The 22,544-nt window shown below is 43.0% G+C and overlaps 1 non-coding gene across 1 annotated transcript; it reads left to right on the forward strand.

The window, feature by feature from the left end:
• Positions 1–4,648: 4,648 nt before the first annotated feature.
• On the forward strand, positions 4,649–4,811 carry LOC145348775 (U1 spliceosomal RNA). The gene has a single exon (XR_013888012.1). It is a non-coding gene; the product is annotated as a U1 spliceosomal RNA (small nuclear RNA).
• The last annotated feature ends 17,733 nt before the right edge of the window (positions 4,812–22,544 follow it).

Here is a 22,544-nt window from a genome sequence, read left to right on the forward strand (position 1 = left end):
AACCTTGCGGACAACGTCTAAAATCAGCAACAACGAATGAGTTGATACATACCCTCTGTGCTTGAGCTTAGGCTTATGAGAGTTCTACCAATGACCGGTTCAGATGCATGAAGCTGAAGATGAAGAAGTGTAGGGAGGAAGAAGGAATATTGAGATAGAAGATCAGCCATGATCATATTGAATTGTGGAGTAGGCTCGAAGAGTCTCTTCATGCTCCTAGTTTATTTGTTTCTAGATTGTACCATGGCATGCACTGTAAAGCAGCATAATGTCTTTAGAGCTAAGAGGTAGAATGTAACTGATTACTTTGTATTTAACATCAGGATTCACTTGCAATTATGTCTTATTTCCTTTATATATGGCTGTAGCTGATAAGGCCGGCATGTGGTCCATCCTCACTGTCCTTGCGAAGGCAGTGGTGAATTACTGCAGTCTTCCCGCTCAAAAAAGACAGTAGGACTAGGGGGCACAGCCTCAAGATAAAGGGGGGGAGGTTTAGAACGGAGTTGAGGAGGAACTTCTTCACTCAAAGGGTGGTGAATCTCTGGAATTCTCTGCCCGTTGAAGTGGTGGAGGCTGCCTCGCTAAATATTTTTAAGACGCGGGTTGATGGGTTTTTGATAGGAGAGGGGATTAAGGGTTATGGGGAGAGGGCGGGAAAGTGGAACTGAGCCACGACAGATCAGCCATGATGTTATTGAATGGCGGGGCAGGCTCGAAGGGCTAGATGGCCTACTCCTGCTCCAATTTCTTATGTTCTTACGTTCTTATGTTCTTATTAACTTTCCGGCAGTGGTTTGGTACATCTGAATAGTGTAGTGAGCCATTTCAGGTGGCAGTTCAGAGTCAAACACATTGCTGTGGGCGTGGTGTCATCAAGACCACATTAATTAAGAACGATTCCTAAGAGACCTGGTCAAACAAGATGAGTTTTTTTTGCCACAATCGATGGTTGCATGGTTATCATTATTGAGATAAGCTTCCAATGAAATATTTATTTATTTATTGAATTTAAATTTCACACTGACATGTGGACTCATATTCCCGGAGTAATAAACTCTGCCTGTGTATTGCTGGACCAGTAAAATTTCCAGGACTCCAGCATTATGCACAAGTTAGCCTACAGCTCACATTATGGTATATGCGCTTGCGCAGTGAAAGGTTATGCATTCAGGTCTCACTGTAGAACTTCATTTTAGCTTCATATCATTATTGAGCGATTACTTGATTCACTGGGAAATGACTTATTATGCATTCCACTTGCCTTCTTCACCGCGTAAGTGTAATATGTTTATCTTAAATGTTTTGCAGACAGAACACCAACTAATCGAAATGACGCGCAGGTAAGAAAGATGTACCACATTGCAATTACAGAAGCATTTAGATTTTTAATAGACTTTTGGTTTTGAATGGAAGTCATGGATGAAATCTCAGTATAGACTTAGAGAACCCTACAGCACAGAAGGAAGCTATTCAGCCCATTGAGTCTGCACCAACCACAATACCACCCACGCCGTATCCCCATAAGCCCATGCATTTACCCTAGCTACTACTCCTGACACTAACAGGCAATTTAGCATGGCCCATCCACCTAATCCGCACATCTCAGGACTGTGGGAGTAAACCGAAGCACCCAGAGGAAACCTACGCAGACACAGGGAGAATTTGCAAACTACACACAGACAGTGACTCACTCCAGGAATCGAACCTGGGTCCCTGGCACTGCAACGTCGCAGCACTAACCATTGTACCATTGTGCCACCCGTACACGAAAGTATAGGATGAAAACAGTAGATTATCAGGTTCATCGCCCAATCATCTGAATTATAAGTCTACCTTAAGACAACATTGATTCCGAAAAATGCAGATGCTCTCCATAATTCCCAGAATGAAGTCTCTTTCTTGCATTAGGACCCAGGCCAGAAACTGTGAAATATTTCATGAAGTTAACCCAGACCCTAAATTTTACTTTTCATTTTGGCATGGGGTGAGCATAAAATATTAAGAACAAGCTCCTTTCTGCTCATGACACCTCTTCTTCTGCAATTTTTCCACGTCATCAATTTGTTAAAAATAATGATATCAAATAACGATCAGAGGAATATGTGATTATCAACTGAATACATGTGTTAATTTTGCTAAATAAAATACTCAGAAGTGTGATGATACTGTGCCTTTAAGAAATGTATTTTAATCATCTTCCGAGTAGCATTTTATTGACACTGTGTTGTCTGCAACTGGTGTCCTTTATTTCTGCTGTGGTATGATTCAAGTGACGCACTTGGAAGCTTTTGTCAAATAAAGTTTATTTCAGTACATAGTTAAAATATAACAAAACTATTTGGCGTACATTTTACCAATTATACGAATTAAACACAACACAATATGAATCTTTACAACTAGCTACCTATACTGTTTCAAGTCAAACATCATCCCACCTACATACACATTTCTCTAGACTGGGCATAAAATCAGTGGACTTTAAGCTTTTTATACCGACTGTTGATTGGTCCTTTAAATGTTGGATTAAATCTCTGAGGCTTTCAGTCCTGGAACTTGCAGCAAGCACCAGGAGAGAGAGAGAGATAGAGACATTGTCTTCTTTCTAACAGCAACTCAAACAAAACTGAAACTGCTTTTTTTTCTGAATCACAGCTTTTCCTAATTAATATAAACCATCGATCAATCTCAAATCAAGCTCAGCTGTCTGCAAAGGACCACTAAACCACAGAACACTACATTGGTCCAGATTAAAATTAGCAGAATGTCTATTATCCCCCCTCAGCAGAAATAAAGGACACTGGTTGCAGGCAACATGGTGCCAATGAAATGCTACTGGGAACATGATTAAATGCATTTTGTAAAGGCACAGAATCGCCACACTTGTGAGTGTTTTATTAAGCAAAATTAACAAATATATTCAATCGGCAATCACATATTCCTCCGATTGCTATTTGATATCATCATTTTAAACAAATTGATGATGATCGTAAAATTGCAAAACAAGTGTCGTGAACAGGAAGGAGCTTGTTCTTAAACTTCAAGAGGACATAAATGGACTGGTGGATTGGGTGGACACAGGGAGATAGAATTCAATCTAGTGCGAGCGCGAGTTCGTGCTCTACAGTTAGAAATTTGAGCAGAGGTCTACAACTAAATCGTTCAGTTTCAGGGGGCATACAGTAAGGAGAAGGGCATGTCGAACTAAAACGAGGTGGAATTTCTTCCCTCTGAGTGCGCTGCACCTTTGAAATTCACTACCCCAGAAGAATGTGGAGGCTCAGTCATTCAGCATGAGCACAGCAGAGGTGGTTCGAGTCTGTGTATTGGAGACAACGAAGGGCTGTGGAGATGGTGCAGGAAAATAGCCCTGAGGTAGATCAGCCATGATCTAACTGAATGTCGCATCAGGCTCGAGAGGACGAATGGCCTATTCCTTCAAAAGAACATAGATTAAAGGTGCTTGACTGGAGTGTAAAATGTTGCATGGGCAGTTGCTCCGTCATGCACAATATTGAGTATTGTAAATAGGTACGTTGAATACAGGGAGTTAAATTGAAGTGACGTACCACACAGCGTATAGTGTAGGACGAAGCAAAAACGAAAGCAAATCTCAGATGTCAATAAACCAGTACTGTAAAAAACAAACAGGAGCATGGAAAGTGAAAGGGTGAAATTAAATATAAAAAAAAGAGATTGCAGGTTTATGTGTATAAACAGTTAAAGTTGAGAGGAAACTGACAAGGCAAACGGACTTTTGCATTCCTGTATCGCTGCATTGAATACAAACGCGGGGAAGACGAGTTTAATAGCATTCTGATCATCCTTGAGTATGGTGGCACAGTGGCTACCACTGCTCCCCCACAGCACCAGGTTCGATTCCCAACTTGGGTCACTGTCTGTGCAGAGTTTGCATATTCTCCCCATGTTCATGGGTTTCCCTCCACAGTCCGAAAGACAAGCTGGTTGGGTGCATGGTCCATGCTTAATTCTCCCTCAGTGTATCCGAACAGGCGCAGGACTGTGGAGAATAGAGGATTCTCACAATAACTTCATTTCAGTATGACTGTAAGCCTACTTGTGATACGAATAAATAAATAACAATTGTGTCAATTCTGGTCACCATACTTTATAAGAACGGAAATGATATTTGGAAATGCTGAAAGGAGATTTATCGGAACAATTTCAAGGTTGAAAGCTTTTAGTTACAAGGTTAGGTTGGGGAATTTCGTGTTGTTCTCCTTGGAGCAATCGTGATTGAAGAGCACTATTTGTTGGAGGTGCACACGAGTTGCCAGAATTAAATAAGGAGGAAAATACAGGCTGTTCCTCTCTACTGAATTTGCAAGGAATATTTAAGGTTTTGCGCAGCAGAGGGGGAGGGGATCTGTGGCAGAACTTCCTTATGCAGCGAGTGACGATGACCTGAAACTCGCAGTCTCCAAGAGAGATGGAGGAAAATGAAAGCAAAGCTGATAAAGGAGTTCGGAAGTAAATGGGATAGGAACATAAGGGAATAAACCTACAGGGCTTAAGTGGACGAACAGGAATGGTTGGATGTCACTACAGAGAGTAGCCATCGACTTGATGGGTCTAATGGCTGTCTCCTTATAGTATTGACGCTGCAGCTCAATGATTATGCTTAAGATCACTTACCTGATGGGGTGAAACCATGATCAAGCAGGTGGTTCGCCCAGGGCGAGTTAGCCCATTGCCCTTCGGGTATGCTGACACCTGTGATGTCTCCAAATGCGGGATACCCGACTGCTAAATTTTTGGTAGTGGGGGATTGTGTTTTGCACACTTTTGGGGCTGCATGGTGGCACAGTGGTTAGCACTGCTGTCTCACAGCTCCAGTGGCCTGGGTTCAATTCCCTGCTTGGGTCACTGAAATTGTGCAATCTGCACCTTCCCCCCGTGTCTGGGTGAGTTTCCTCTGTGTGCTCCAGTTTCCTCCCAGACACCAAAGATGTGCGGGTTAGGCTGATTGGCCATGCCAAATTGATCCTTAGTTGCAAGGGACGCCAAGGTTAGAGAGATTACTGGGATAAATGTGTGGGGTGATGGGGACAGGACCTGGGTGGGATTGTTGTCGGTAAAGACTCGATGGTCCGAATGGCCTCCTTCTGCACTGCAGGAACTCTACGATTTCTATGAACTTTAGGGAAACAAGGAACCGGCAAAACATTGGCAGGTATTATCCAGAAAAATCCCAAAATGTTTTATCTATTCACAAAGAACAATTGGATAACAAAGGAAAGAGTAAGGCCAATTAGAGATCAATAAGTTAAAATACACCTGGAAGTACGTGACACAGACAAGCCTCTTCATGGATACTTTCCGTTTTCCTCAGAGAAAGAAAGCAGACAAAGTAACTAGGGAGACAAAGCTAAAATATTTGAGAAGGTAAATGTGGTAAGGGAGAAAATAGTAAGCTGTTTAAAGTCCTTAACATAAGAACATAAGAAATAGGAGCAGGAGTAGGCCATCTAGCCCTTCGAGCCTGCCCCGCCATTCAATAAGATCATGGCTGATCTGTCGTGGCTCAGTTCCACATTCCCGCCCTCTCCCCATAACCCTTAATCCCCTCGCTTATCAAAAACCCATCAACCCGCGTCTTAAAAATATTTAGCGAGGCAGCCTCCACCACTTCAACGGGCAGAGAATTCCAGAGATTCACCACCCTTTGAGTGAAGAAGTTCCTCCTCAACTCCGTTCTAAACCGCCCCGCCCCCTTTATCTTGAGGCTGTGCCCCCTAGTCCTACTGTCCTTTTTGAGCGGGAAGAGTCTCTCCACCTCTATCCTATCCATCTCATTCATCATCTTATACGTCTCAATGAGATCTCCCCACATTCTTCTAAACTCCAACGAGTACAAGCCTAGTTTATTCAGCCTCTCCTCATAGCTCAACCCCCTCAACTCCGGTATCAGCCTAGTAAACCTCCTCTGCACTCCCTCCAAGGCCAGAATATCTTTGCGCAGGTGCGGCGCCCAAAACTGCACACAGTACTCCAGCTGCGGCCTCACCAATGCCCTATACAGCTGCAGCAAGACCTCCCTACTTTTATATTCAAAGCCCCTCGCTATGAAGGCCAGCATCCCATTCGCTTTCCTGACCACCTGCTGCACCTGCAGGCTGGGTTTTTGCGACTCATGCACAAGGACCCCGAGGTCCCTCTGCACCGTCGCCTGCTGCAGTTTTTCGCCACATAAGTAATAGTCCTTCCTACCATTCTTCCCACCAAAGTGGACCACCTCACACTTGCCAACGTTAAATTCCATTTGCCATTTCCTGGCCCATTCGCCCAGCCTATCTAGATCCTTCTGCAGACTCTCCACACCCTCCGCACAATTTGCCTTTCCTCCAATCTTGGTGTCATCAGCAAATTTCTACACCCTACATGGGTTACCACCTCCAGATCATCTATGTAAATGGTAAAAAGCTGATGCCCCAGCACCGACCCCTGGGGCTCTCCACTAGTCACCATCCGCCAATCCGAATAGCACCCGTTGACACCCATTCTCTGCCTCCTATTTGACAACCAATCCTCTATCCACGCTAACCCCAACTCCGTGTCCCTCGACCTTCTGCAATAACCTCTTGTGAGGTGCTTTGTCAAACGCCTTCTGAAAATCCAGAAAGACCACATCCACCGGCTCTCCTCTATCCACCGCCCTAGACACATCCTCATAGAACTCCAGTAAATTTGTCAGACACGACTTCCCCTTAATGAAACCATGCTGCGTCCTTATAAGTGAATAAATCTCCAGGCCCAGGTGAAATGTATATCTGGGTTCTCTGGGTGTCAGGAACAAGTATCAACTCTAACAATCATCTTCCAACCTTCAATCGCTGCAGGGGAGTTGTTGCAGGACAGGAACACTGCTAGTATCTTCTTCTGTTTTGAAAGAGCAAACTCTATTTCAAGAAAACTAACCCTAACCTCGCTGACTAACAGGTCACCAAAAAACCTTCTGAGAGCTTATATATGGCCTCATTTAAGAGAGGTTCGGATCAGTAAAGAACAGTCAAAAGTTTCTATGTGCTTTTAACAATACTTGTAAACAATAGCAATCCGTCCACAGCCAACCAACTGATGGACTAAAAAATCCAAAAGATTCTTGGCCTCTCTCACTGGCATTTTTTAAATTCGCTCCTGGGACATGGACTTCGCTTGCCAGCCAGCATTTATTCCCCATCCCTAGCTCGCCTTAAGATGGTGGTGGTGAGCTGCCTTCTTGAACAACTGGGTGACTTGCTGGGGGCAGCTGAGTGTGAACTACACTACTATGGCTCTGCAGTCACATGTAGACAAGACCGAGTAAGGATGGCAGATTTCCTTCCCTAAAAAGGTATGAGCGAACCAGATAGCTTCTTCGGACATTTGACAATGCTTTCATGGTCATCTGTAGATTCTTAATTCCATAATTATTATTATTGAATTCAAAATCCACCCATCCACCATGATAGAATTTGCACCAGGATTTACTTAACATTAATTGTATTTTTGTATTAATAATCTGAGGATAACACCATTGTCCGCCTTGTTAGAATAGCAAAAAAAAACCCTAACAGGTTTAAATGCAAGTTGCAAACTTGAAGGAATTTCGCTTCCATATTAATTGCTGAGATTTCGAGGTATTTCTCAATTCCTGTTGTGCCATACACGGGGGAACAATGGATGCAAAAGACATCTATTATAAAGCAGAGGCTTATCCCCCATCTGAGGATAAAAACCTAACCACTCAAAGAGAAATATGTCTTACAATCTGTAAAAAAAGTCAGCGTGGTGTGACCTGCTCTTCAGCGACCTCTAGTGGACAAATCAAAATACTGCCTGGCACTCTCTCTGAAGTTAACAAGAAACAACATCTTATCCAAATAACAATAAGTTAGCTAAATAATTAACAACACGAATAAAACAAAATTCTAATGGAATGTTGTTCCATCAAATACAAACCTAAATCATTAACAAAAAATATAGTTTTCGTTACTCTCTAAATGACAACCAGCTTTGTGTCTTTTGGAATATTCGGACCTTCTCTGTCTATTCTTTTTTCTTTCGTACCTTTACTCAATGGGGCATTAAGCTAAGGGCTTTGAGCTGTGGCAGGCGGCAGTTGACCTCTGCCTTTTGTCCCGCTGCTCTTTTCTTTTATAGCTGTGATGACACTTCAATATCCCTCACAATGGGATTGGTCCTAAATTGCCAGTATCATCACATTTAAATTTAATAGGTTGCCGGTTTCTAATTGCCAAATTCAAATTGATTGGCTGACTTCAAAAAAAATCATACCTGAAAGTCTTGGTAACTTGTTGCTTTGGTAACCCTGTTGTTTGGCCTTTCACTACAAATGTTTCATTTTTTGCACTCTGTGTTCTTGCACTTCTAACTTCTAAGCACTTTTTCGCAACACATCTTTCTGCGGTTTTCCATTAGGTCAGCAATGGTATTATTATACTGAGCAACTGCAGTGTTAACATTTCCGTTTCTTTATTTTTAAATTTTGTTTCATTTGAGGGAGGCACGTCGAACAATGTTGTTTATGCTGACCTGCGCATCGCCAAACCCAAAACACGGCAACCGGGGAACGGCACGAACAATCATGTCGCGGGCCCCCCACCTCAACGAGGCGAAGACAATGTTGTGTCCGGGGTAGTGAGGCCTGGTCGTGATAAGAACAAGAATCAGGCGCCAGTGAGACCTCGAAACCAGATGGAAGAACCGATAGTGTACGGGGTGGTTCGGGCCCCAGTACGCTAATGACGTCTCAGGCATGGAACCGGCAGAGGAAGGGCTCTGAAAACTAGTAAATCATTAGTAAGTTCAGGGTTGAATTTCGATGAACGCGATCTTTGGCACAAAATGGAAGGTGCAGAAGACCTTTCCTGTAAATTAAAGAGCCGCATTTTTGCTATATATTGTTGATATTTTTACTCTCAAAAGTTCATAAACACACGATGTTTTTGTTCATTTACTCTTTTATTAATCATTGTAACCAACAACGAACTGTGATGAATTACTTTTTTGTACGGTCTTCACTATTTGGCATCTGTCATCGTAATCATTTTCCAATGAAGGAATCCTCTAACTATAATAAGCTGTCCTGGAGATATTGAGGAGTAGATTTTCTCCAAATATGTTACTCTCGCGGATAAGAAGGTGGTTGCGTATGCCCGTGTTTTGTTTAGGGTTCCTGATGTTGGCTTAAGTATTTTCCTTTAAACGAAGTCTTTTCTCTAAATACAATTTGTATGGTTGGCTGACTTCTTGAAGGCCAGGTAGATCACCTCAGCTTGTGATCTCTGGGCGAGCAGGTTTTGATAGAGATTCCTTCATTGTCTTTGATTGGCGTGGTGGCGCTGTGGTCAGCGCTGCTGCTTCCAGCGGTAGGAATCCAGGTTCTATTCCGGGTTTGGGTCACTCTCTGTGTGAAGTCTTCACGTTCTGCCCATGCTTGTGTGGGTTTCCACTGGGTACTCTGGCTTCCTCCCACAATCCGAAAGAAGTGCTGGCTAGGTGCATTGGCCATGCTCAATTCTCGCTCAGTGTACCTGAACAGACTCCGGGGAGTGGTGCCAAGTGGATTTTTCACAATAGCTTCATTACAGTGTTAATGTAAACCTAATAATAAATAAACTTTTACTTCGATCAAATATTTATTTCAAAATCCTTTCTTGCCTCTTTTTGTATATCAAGTTCAAGATCTATTCTCGTTTCTTAGCCTTCTCCAGTAACCATTTTTCATCTACTTAAGCTTCTGGAGAGCGTCAATCAGGAGTTCTTTACATTTGACATCTTCCTATCTCGGGTTCAACAATGACATGGAAGGTACCCTGAGGGGTTAAGGCACCATCACCCGCTGTCAGATGTCTCCAGACAACCGGCGGGACTCTGGCGGCAGCTGCACGGATAGTGAGCTGCAGAACGTTTTAGCTTAGATCACAGGATTGACCTCGAAACCGGCGAACACAGTGTAAGCAGATCAGGGATCGGCCTCTAAAGGGATCGCTCCTTCTGTGCCATTGCCGCGGACCCAAAGAGATGAAATTTCCGGTGGAGTCGATGCCCAAATTTTGATTGAATTATTGCCCAGACTTGCAACAAGGTTCATATTGCGTACCTGAAACAAAACTATCAATACATGTTCTGTGGTATCACTCGTCTTCATGCCGAAGAAAAATATGTGTTACAATGCAAGCGTTTTTGATTTCTTTAACAAGGGATAGAAAGTTCAAAAGCGTATAAACACTCTCCTTAAGTTGCACTCATATCACCAAGGGAGCTTTATATTTGAAAATAGTTGAGAACCCTTCCCTCTATTTCCTGCATTTTTTTTTAATATTCGTTCGTTTATAGGACATGGGCGTCGCCGGCTGGGCCAGCATTTATTGCCCATCCCTGAGGGCATTTAAGTGTCCACCACATTACTGTGGGCTGGAGTCACACGTAGGCCAGATCAGGTAAGCCACTCACCTGATGAAAGAGCAGCGCTCTGAAAGCTCATGGTACCAAATGAACCTATTGGAATTTATTGTGAAACTTCTTACTGTGACTAGGAAAGGACGGCAGGTTTCCTTCCCCAAAAGACATTATTGTACCACTTGGATTTTTTTCCAACAATAAACAATGGTTTCATGGTCATCATTGGACTTTGAATTCCAGGTTTTGATTCAATTCAAATATCACCGTCTGCCGTGGTGGGATTCGAACCCGAGTCCTCAGAGAATTGCCCTGGGTCTCTGAATTACTAGTCCAGAGGCAATGCCACAGTGCCATTGTAATTGAAAAGGGGAACAAGTACCCAAAGGCAAAAACAAATGTGAATGATTTAGACACCTGCAAGGCAAATCAGACACGGAAGAATGATATCTTTTTTATTCTTAAAACATCACCACGGGACCAACTAAAATCGGGTAGTTAAAACTAATAGCTTATCACCACATCACAATGACATATGAAGTAAAACAACACTAACTCATTCAGCTGCGAAATATTCCTTAGAGTAATGAGCCCATGTTGTTGCAGGAAACAGTTAATGGATGAGCAAGTCGGCATAGTTGGGCTAAACAAATTTCTAGTAGAAGAATGTGGAAAGCAGTCGGCAAATGATGACCTAGATATAGGGAAGGAAATGGTCTGATTTCTACTCAGACATCAACAATATGATTATACTTACTTTGGATAGATAACTATGAAGTAAAACTCCATCAATGAATCTGCACGCACTTTACTGACTAAAAACTACAAAGAGTGAAATAATCATATATTTTTCACTTACCGCTCGGTGTCTGCTATGCTTAGAAATATTCAATAAAACATGCCCCAACAGTTGATTCAGAGGGAGTTCCGTAGCCAGGGCAAACATGTGAAACACTAATGCTCAACGAAGTCAAACCGAATGCATTAGCAAGTGACTCTTGCCGTCTTAATGAGGAATACATATCAAATCGCTCTATTCAGGAAAGTAGTTTGATGTGGGAAATAAAGGCCTGGGGAAGACCAGTGTAACAGGAGCTAGAGGTTTCCTTTGGACAATATGCATGGAAGCAATATGGTGATTTTTGACACCACCATCCTCCATGCCATACATAATGCTGGAAATTAGCATCTACATTTAAGTTATAGAGCCCGACAGCGCAGAACGGGGCCGTTCGATTCTGCACCAGCCAGAATCCCACCCAGGTCCATATCCGCTAATCCCATGCATTTACCCGAGCTAGTCCCCCTAACACACGGCCAATCCACCTAATATGCACTTCATTGGATTGTGGGAGGAAACCAGAGCACCCAGAGGAAACCCATGCGAACACGAGGAGAATGTGCATTCTCCACACAGTAACCCGAGGCCAGGACGCGAACACGGAGTCCTGGCGTTGTGAGGCAACAGTGTTAACCATGGTGCCACACTGCCATCATGCGTTGAAATTAATCCGAAACACCAGTAGTGTATCGCAATATGAAAAAACAAACAGAAAGTAAGATTAATGCTCCCTCTTTTTGGCAAGTTGCTAAGGTTAGATGAAAAGTGATTTTTGAGGCAAGTGGTTTATTATTTTGAAGTAAATCAAATAACCAAATAAACTGAATCAAATAAACTGACGGACAAATTGAAGTGAATGTCCCTTAAAGGAATATTGCATTAAACAAAAACTAAATCATAAATGAAAGCTAAAACAACATGATTAAGAGGGTTGGCAATGCAGCCCAGACCCGTCAGTGCCCACGGAGCATGTCAAGCCATGAAGGTTCCAAATGCCCCGCTTGCTCCCTCTCCAGGGGCACCCATGTACCAGCGTTAATTTGCAATAAGCATGCCATCCTCCTGAGTGAAAGGACAAGATGTTTTGATCAGGCAGTTGAAATTGTCAGACTTAACTGCTTCGGGATAGGAGTGAAGCATTACAGAACTGAAAATGGAAATTCTACTATAATCCGTGTAATGTCCGTTGTTCACACTGGGGAGCTGAAATTTTAACGGTTCCGTTCCCTAGAAAGTAATTTTGTCATTGAAAACGGGATTCAATACTTTCTGCAAAGGCAGCTAAAAGTCTGTTAGCAAAGAACAGCAAGGCCTACTTTAAATACAAAAAACAGTGTCCTAGCTGCCGGAGCTGAAACTCTTCCTCTGTAACTCCATCTCCATATTGGAGTGTAGCCTAAACTTAACAAATACATGGATGGACGGATGGATAGATGGAGGGATGGGCGGGTGGATGGTTGGACAAACGGGCGGATGAATGGATGTATGGGTAGATGGATGAATGAAAGGACGGACAGATGAATACACTGATAAATTGATGGACTGATGGACGGGCGGATGGATAGATCGACGGATGGATGATTGGATGGAGGGCCAGATGGAAGGCCGGACAGACGGATGAACGGACGGACGGACAGAAAGACAGATGGATGGACGAATAAAGGGATGAACAGCTGGATGGACGAATCGATGGAAGGATGAACGAATAGATGGAACATTATTATCAACATATTTTCTGAACAAACAGTCTGGATAATTGACCTCTGATCCCTTCCAACTCGCTCATTCAGATGCACCAACACTGCCTGTCTCAGGAAACCCAGAAAGTATTGCCTGCTGTAAACTTTCCAGGTCGGTGAATAAGGGTACTTTGGTATGTCCTTGCTGGTTGCTGTTTAATTCTGAACCAGATTGAACTGTTAGCATCTTAGGGTGGCGATCTCAGGCAGTCTCCCACATAGCGAAAGTTCAATGCTTACTGCTGAAAAGCTGTATTTAGATTTGTCCAGAACTATGGCAGGAACTCGTGCCTGGCCTGGCCTTTTAATACCTCATTGCTGTCGTTACCTATGCTTCTGGTGACCTGCCTGGTTGCTTTAATTTTGGTGGCTTCCAGATCTCGCAATAGCTCAGAAGGCATCTAAAAGCCAAAATTCATCAAATCTTGTCAGCCAAAGCCTCAAGAAATTCCATCTCGGTCTGACCTGAGTCACATGTACCGCTTGCATGCGCAATGATTTTGCCACCTATTGCAGTGCTTCGGGCAGCGAACTTCTCCACGCGATGGCGCTGTTGCACGAAACTAAAGGCTATGTGGTCACATTGATTAGATATTCCTTGCTACTGCTGTTCAATCCCACAGGAAACATGTTGTTCTGATATTCCAGTGGCAGGCGCTATTTCATGATTCTTTATGTTGAGTCACATTTTAGTGACTCTTCAGCCCGGCTCTCCCTAGAACGGCTGTAGGTTACTGCGCCAGTGGCGAAACTGATAACACGTATGATGTTATTCTTGGCTACGGGAATTTAGCATATGTAAATTCGAATTGTGATCACTTGAAACTTTAATCATACAAGCATCATGAGGCAGCTTCGTGAACTAACACAGTAAACTTTAATATGTTGTAATCTAATAGTTATGAAAATAGGGCAGCGATTTCAAAGGCGCGCTGCAGTTCTTGCTTCCTGATTCAGCTTCAGGCGCAGGTCAATATTCGGTCTGTGCTCTCGCCATTACTTCTGCTTCCCTGTGGACAGCAGGTACTGTCAACTTCTGTTTCAATCTTGGAACGTTCCTTGATGAGTGAAAACTGTAGCTTATTAACTCTTTTCAAGCCACAACGCAGAGCGCGAGTAATTACATCCTGAATTTAAAGTTTATTTATTATTCAGAAGGAAGGCTTGCATTAACATTGCAATGAAGTTACTGTGAAATTTCCTTAGTCGCCACATTCCCGCACCCGTTCGTATCAATGCACCCTAACAAGCACGTCTTTCAGACAGTGGGAGGAAACCGGAGCACCCGGAGGAAACCCACGCAGGCACGGGGACAACGTAGAAATTCCACACAGACACTGAACGGAGCCAGGAATCGAACCCAAGTCACCGGCACTCTGAGGCAGCAGTGCCAACCATTGTGCCATGCTGCTGTCTCTTTAATCCTGTTCTGCCATTTACACATTTTAATCCCTTAATCAAAAAGTTAGCACCTGTCTCAGCCTTTGTCATCATTAGTTACATTTCCTTTGTCTAATGACAGCCCCCTCCACCACCACCACCCCCACCATCCTATAGTATACATCTCGTCTGATTTTCATTGCTCTCCTTTCAGCTCTGATGAATGGATTTCCAGAATCAAAACTTTGACCTGCTGAGATTTTCCAGCATTTTCTGATTCCTGCCAAAAGTCCAATGGCAACATGGAAAAAACTGTTCTTGACTCTGCTGTACGTGATCTTAGACTTTTTAAAATCTTTCTCTCAACGGAAGAAGGTGGAAGAGAATATGTTTGGGGTGTCTGGGGTCCTGAATTATGCTGGCTGCTTTTCCGAGGCATCCAACCATGAACAACCTGCGGTGCACCAGTGCACAAGAAATTGGTAACACAATTCGTGACTACTTCGATAAGCTGATCGAGTGAAACGAATAAAGGAATTGCTATATTTGACGGTTCGTTCTCTACAGACCGGGAGCAGCACCGGACGTTCGTTGCAAAGGCAGCTGATTGCGATGGGAATGAGGCTTGCAGTGTTTGCTGTGTTAATCATGATAACGATATCTCTCGTATATTGCTGCGAGTTTCGAGGTTCTCCTAAGCCTCTCACTGCAGAGCGTGCCATGGCAGGCATTCCATGGTAAAAAGTTAAACTAAACCGATTGACATTGAGGTCAAATTGTATTTGCGGTTGATTATAAAGTGGCAGCAGGAGTGATTTTTTTGACTCATTTATTAGCTTCATCAGAAGGTTCACCACTACATTGAAGTCTCCAGTCGCCACACTCCAGTGCCTGGTCAGGTACACTGAGGGAGAATTTAGCATGGCCAATGTCCCTAACCAGAACGTCTTTCAAACTGTGGGAGGAAATTGGAACAACCAGAGGAAAGCAATACTGACATGCGGAGGGCGTGAAAGCTCCATACAGACAGTGACCCAAGCCAGGAATCGAACTCGGCTCCTGGCTGTGTGTGGCCGCAGTGCTAACCACTGTGCCGCTGTGCTACCCAAGGCTCTGACTTTATGTTTGTAAGAATGTTATATTGGAACAGTATCCGTAGCTGACAAGGTTTATAAAATATCATGGTTGTATTTTTCTTGCTTGTAATTGTAATTGCTAATTTTCCATCTATGTGTTAACTGTATTCTTAACTAAACTTTATTTGATAAAAAGCTCCCTAGTGGGTCATGTTAATCATACCTGGATTGAAACATCTTAGCTGTGTCAAACTTCAATGATCTCGGCTGACTTCTTAAAACACCTTGGTCATTCTAACCTGGATTATAACATAAGTGAGCGATGATCATTTCCGGATTTGGTTTAGTTATAAGTATGAACAATCAGCTCCTTTCTGTGTCAGTCTCGTCCACGAAGACTTGAAAAAGTACATTAGCAGCCCTCCATTATTATCAGTGCATAGTTTGTTGATTAAGTGTACAGAAGAACACTCAACTTACAGCAAACTAATCATACTCCAATCTAATGTTGCTATGTTGTACAAGCAGCTGGTATAAATATCAGAACATTGTGCTGATATTATGCCTTGAGTTAGATTCGTGTTTTTAAACATAGCAGACCTATGACTTCGTGAACCTGCACTTATGCAACCCACCACATCCTATGATGGGCCTTGTGAACCTTGAAGTAGCTCTCATAAAAAGGCTGTCTTTGTCAGTGGAATTGTATCTCATGTAGCCCATTGTACAGCTGTCCTCTCGGATGCCCTCTCTGTTTGGGCAATGTATCTACACTTCTTCGTCTTGGCTGCTGAAGGTGAATGTATACTATGAGTCTTCTCTCCGTCCAGGGCGAGGGAAATTGGACCTCTGTAATCATGAAATTGTGTGTTGCTGCATTTAATTACTTTGAAGATAATCCAAATTTAGCAAGCTGCGCTTCGGCCTAGAACTCCAACATGCAACCAGCACTGCATTTTGCCCTGTAAGCACCGTTCATCAAAGTGAACCCAGGACTGTTGCCTCTTTTTCTCAAGCATGCAATGTAAGATTTGCCGACATCGTTACTGGTAATAAAATGTAGTCGCATGTTTGGGAAAGACGCGGGAAGAATCACAACAATTTTTTTCATCCATTTTAATAAATGTAATCTGAGTAATCTAACTAGGGTTGAATTGAAATGTCCGCCCAGTTTACCAGATTTATGCGTCATCTGTCTGCGTGTTTTATTAGACAATGGCTTATCAGAAAACACGACATGACTGAAAACACGAAATGGTGATTCATTTTGTCCACACCATTTAATTCTATCACCCTTTAAGCAACTTGTTGAAGCAATAGGAAATTACATCAGATCCGTTGAGTGAAGCTTTTCTGCGTGCAGCATTAAAACTACATTGCAGACAAAGACTATCTTTTTATGGGAACTCAAGAATTTCCGAAAAGACTCCCATATGTTTGCAAAATAACTCTTCAGTTTCTTCACTATTCATGGAGGTGAGGGTGAGTGTACGGGACTTTCGGCGTGTCTAAATCTAATGATTTATAGAAAGCAGAAAGAAGTACTGTAGAACGTAAGTGTGGGATAATAGAACGCTTTTCATAGAATCTCTGCCGTGCAGAAAGAGGCCATTCGACCCATCGAGCCTGCAGCGACAACAACCCCACCCGCTAACACCAAGCATTTGCCCTGCCAGTCCCCTGACACGAATGGGCAATTTAGCATGGTCAATCCACCTGACCCGCACATCTTTGGACTGTGGGAAGAAACCAGAGCACCCGGAGGAAACCCATGCAGACAGGGGGAGTACGTGTAAAGTCGCCACCGACGGTGACCCGAAGCTGGAATTGAACCCGCGTCCCTGTCACTAACCATTGTGTCAGTGCTGTGACAGTTTGAATTCAGAAGACGATGTGGCAATTTCAATGTGCCCCTACTGAAAGACATAAGATCATGCGGGAACTTGACTGAATGGAGGCTGAAAGGATGGTTTTACTTGTGGCAGAGGCCAGAATTAAGATATTGAGGTTAAAAATAAATGGTCTCGCATTCCAGGTGAGGGAGGAGATTTTGTATTTTCTCAGAGGCTCGTCAGTCTTTAAAACACTTTTTCTTGGAGAGCAGTGGAGGTAGAGTTCATGGATAATCTTAATCCTAATTTAGGTCGATGCTAACGAAGCAGACAAGTGTTAACGGTGGTAGGTGGAATGTGGGGCTGAGGCTACAGGCAGATAAGCCATGATTTTATCCAATGATAGATCAGGCTCAAAGGGGCCGAATGGCCTACACCGCTCCCCATTCGTATGCTTGTAGAGGGCGAGGTTTTAAGCTTACCCATTTTTATAAACTATTGCAGCGCAGCTTCTCATAAAATACAAACATGAACCTTCACTATCTCTTTTTCTCACGGTAGCTGCTGTTTCTGATTCTATATCTGGCTACTTTGACCATTCCGTGAGGATTCAGTCATCTCTTGAACTATCAGAACAATGAGCCTTGCAACAACATAGTGAAAAATACTTTGGAGACTGAAATGTCAGTAAGAGTGTCATTCTATAATGTTACTGTACTTAAATAGTTAACTAGATAGGTACGTATGTATCTAACAACAACATGAATTAAACAAATGACCATACGGATAAAATCAGCAATGAAGTTACTGTGAAAATCCCCTAATAGCCACCCTCCAGAGCTTGTTCGAGTACACTGACGGAGAAGTTAGCATGGCCAATGTACCTAACCAGTGTCAGTGTCATTTACTGCTTGGAATAACCTTAATCGCTCTAGGGGATCCGGAACCTATTCTATTCTGTCGAGTGATATTCCATATGGACTTATTAGGCCATGTTGTCTGCACTTGACATGAATTTCAGTTCCTAATTCTCCTTTCTTGTTCTTCTAGAAAATGCTGACACGCCTCTTTAATTGTTGTAAGGCGTCATGCTTCCCGTACTTGTTCCAGAAATAATTCTTTTACAATACAGGCGAAAGATAATTGCAGAAGTCGACTGTAAATTTTTCTGTCGAGTTAAAGTAAGTAGATTTTTATCGTTCTGTTCCTTAGTAAACCAGAAGTCATGTTCCGAACTGAATTGCATATCTTTCTACTGTTCTTATCGTTAACTTCGATTTTAAGTAGAAATGGAAGGTAAGGCCAGCATTTGTTGCCCAGCGGTCATTTCCATTGGAGTGAGAGGCTCATAAGGCCATCTCAAAGGATACTTAAGAGTCAAGCAAAACTCGAAGGGTTTCGACCAACATGCAGTTAAGAACGGGTAAAAATGGTGGATTTTCTTCCCTAACGGACATCAGTAATGTAGATGGATTTTAACGACAATACGGCGATAGATTCATGGTCATCACCATTACATTCCAGATTGTTCGAATTAATTTATTGAATATAAGCTGTAACTATGATCCTGGAGCGTTAAAATTAAAGCAAAATACTGCGGGTGGTAAAAATATAAAATAGAAAGAAACAGTGCAGAAAAAAAACTCAGCGGGTCTGGCATCATCTGTGGAGAGAGACAAGTACAGTTAACTTGTCGATTTTGTGTGCCTCCTCTTCAGAGCATTAGCCGTTTTCACTGAAATGTTTGTCTCGTCGCCTTCACGCGAAGCCACTTCCTTAATTGATGTGTTTCTACTCCTCGTACTTTCATTTCATACACTGTTAATTCCTGTTATAAAGCAACGCTAAATGCTCAGGCATACATGAGCAGATTAATCCTACCACCCTCTCAAAGGCAATTAGGAATGGTGGTCTAGCCAGAGTCACCCACATCCCATAAATGAATATATGTACACACACACACACACACACACACGCACACGCACACACATTTATGCCGCAGTTTTGACAGACACTGTACGGGTTCCGTTCTGTATTGACTTTAACTGCACCTCGGTTCAGCAACAACTCGAATCAGAAATTCGTCGCCCTATTTCTAAGTCCACCCATAACCCAAAAGTGTTCCTTTAGCTCTACGTGGCCATTTCATCATTTCCTGGTCTCTAATTTGCACCACACTTCGCCCCCAACTCAGCATGAGGACACAGTTGTTGTTGCCTTTGTCTTCAAATTCCCTGTCTGAAACAGTTCCGCCTTTCCAGCATTGTGACTCACTTTAAACCTCTGTTAAAACATGTCTTACAAGAGTTCCGAGTTCCAAGTCCATCTCACCAAGCCTCTCTAGGGCGCCCTTGGACTCGAAACTACAATGAAGGGAATAAGCGACAATGTGGGACACAGAACACACGGAATTACATAATTCCACTTCTGTACCACATGCCGGATAGTCGGGCCTACTGAAGTCGCTAGAATCGAATATTCGCCACAAGTTATGGTTTCGAAAGCTCTCACCGCTTAATGTGAAGGTGATGGGTTGAAATCCCACTTGGTCACAAAATTCAAGGCAAATACTCTGAGGCAAGAACATGTGTCGGGGGTAGGGGAGGCAGTGGCGTAGTGATATTGTCACTCAACTCGTAACTCAGGACGTCATCTGTGGGCTCGCTTTCAGATCCCATCATGCCAGATGGTGAAACTTGAATTCACTAATCTGGAATTAAAATTCTAATGTTGTTCGTGAAACCATTATCGATTGTCGCCCAAACACATCTGGCTCACTAACGTCCTTTAGGAAAGAAAACCTGCCATCCTTACCCGGCCTGGCCGACATGTCACTCCACAGCAACGCGCTTGATTCTCAAACGTTCCCTGAAATTGAGGATAGTTAGGGAAGGATAATAAATGGTGGCCCAGCCAGCGATGTCCACATCAAGAAAGGTGCCTTTTTTTTAGATATGCGTCTTAATCGAGGACGTTTCTGCCCTTTCAGGTGAATATAAGGGTTTCTAAGAAAGTTATCGGAAGAATAACAAGGGAAACAATTTCTGCTGTCCTGACACTAGAATTGGATGTTGAAAACACTGTTCTATATGAAATATTCGTCCAGTTAACTAAGCATAAGAACACAGTTAGCACAGTTGCACAATGGTTTGCAGTGATGCACTGGGATCAATTCCGGCCTTGGGTGACTGAGTGGAGCGGCCGTGTTTCTGAGTGGGGTTCCTCCGGTGCTCCGTGTTCCTCCCACAGTCCAAAAGTGTGCAGGTTAGGTGGATTAGCCACGGTAAATGTGTGGAGTTACGGGGATAGGGCAGAGGAGAGTTCCATGGTAGGATACTCTGAGAGAAGCAGTGTATGCTGAATGGGCCTCCTGCTCTGTTGGGATTCTATGATAAGGTCCAGGAGTAAAAGTACACTATTCGACCATTCGAAACTGCTTCACCATTCAATAAAATTGTGTCTAATCTTGATAGGGGCCTCAACTCCACATTGCCACCTTCCCCCGTAGCCCTTGACTCTCTTATCTATCTAAAACCCACGGCTCTTGACTGAATTCAGCAACTCAGCATCCACTGTGTCTCGGCATGCGGATTTCATATACTAAGGATACTTTGGGTGGGGTGTGCGATGCTGAATATCTCCGTCTCAAACATCACCTTATCCTTAAACTGTGCCCTTTAGTACTAGTTTCTTGCAGAAGTGAAAACTTCCTCCCATTTCGTGGCCTATTATGCTGCCTCAGGATCCTTTATGTTCAAGAAGATCACCTCTCATTCCTCACTAAGTGTAGGCTCAAACTGTCCATCCTTATAACACTGAGCTTTCAGGTCGTCAACCTGATAATAAATATCATGAAAAACATATGTGGTATAAAGTAAAGTGGACGCTCACTCTTCATCGTCCTAACTGTGATGGAAATCCTAGAAATGGCAGATTCTTGTCTAAGTATGCACACATTATAATTAGAAACGAACCATTGGGTCCATCCAGCTCGTGTTTGATTGTGCCCCTCCTGGCGGGTCTCCATTTCCTCCCTAGGCTTGAGCAGCTTTTACTCTAATCGAAGGCGGACGAGTACGGGAACGTCGCAAAATTTTCTCTCCATAAATGCAAAACCAAATTTGTGACTAAATGAACGACCAAATTGGAGATAAAGCGTTTAGCAAAAGTGTGCATTGTCACGTATAAAGAATTTTTAATTATAGCTGCAAAACTGAATGCAAATACAAACTGTCTTTGGAACCCTTGTCTTCCTTATTGTATTCACAGGCAAAATTGAAACATGTATCCAGTTATGGGTGTACTGCTAATTGCTGGTAAGTCTTGAACTTACTGGCATTTCTTGTTAATTTTGTGAATGGGAAGTGGGTTTCCCCAAAAAGGACAACATTTATTGCATAGCAATTGTCATTGAGAAGTTGTTGGGGCAGCTCTGCAGAGGTTGGTTGTGATCCATTAGTTTTGGATAGATCAGTATTGACATCACTTTGCTTCTATCGTTTGGCTTCCGTGTGTTGTATCGATACCAGTTCGTCACCTGATATTTAGTGTTGCCTGGTGCTGTTCCTAACATGTTCAACAGCACTTCTCATGAAATGAGTAGACAAGTGCTGGGAGGATTTTAACATTGGCTGTTAACATAAACAAGAACAGAAAACTCTTGATCAAGTGAGTAGGGCTTGCCGCATCTTTGGTTATCGTTTCCAGTCCACTGTAGGAGGCGTCGTTGGACTTCTGGTAATGTTAACTCCTTTTTCCCTCTCCAGGGATGCTGCCGGATCTGCCGAGTTTGTTCACATTTGAGTTTTTAGGTCAGATTTCCAGAAATCGCAGTATTGTACTTTAACAGTCTCAACCTGGCTCAATGGACAGCAAGGAGATGACAATTTCTAGTATGCGCATGCTCAGATGCGAACTTGGACGTGGTGTTAATCCCACAAAATTGCTCAGGCTTAAAGGCTGCAGGGCAAGAAAGAATTGTTCACACCAAAATGGTTCATATAGAAAATTCAATGGTCGTCTTCCTGCTGAAGGTCAGGGGATGTGAGTGCGAATTCTTTGAATTTGCCATTAGCCGCAGATGAATTATTAGCAAGGTGCCAGGGCAGTAGTTTGAGGAAAGGAGTAGGTTTGTATAACAAGTATAACTGGAATCTCTGCATTACAGCTGCTGCTATTGCTGACATCAAAGTGACTCAAAGGCCAGAGACTATCGAAGTAATAGAAAGAGGGGAATTTCAAATCTCCTGTA

The sequence above is a fragment of the Carcharhinus amblyrhynchos genome, chromosome 9 (assembly GCF_965287045.1).
Source record: "Carcharhinus amblyrhynchos chromosome 9, sCarAmb.v2.hapA, whole genome shotgun sequence".
In the NCBI taxonomy this organism is placed as follows: Eukaryota; Metazoa; Chordata; class Chondrichthyes; order Carcharhiniformes; family Carcharhinidae; genus Carcharhinus; species Carcharhinus amblyrhynchos.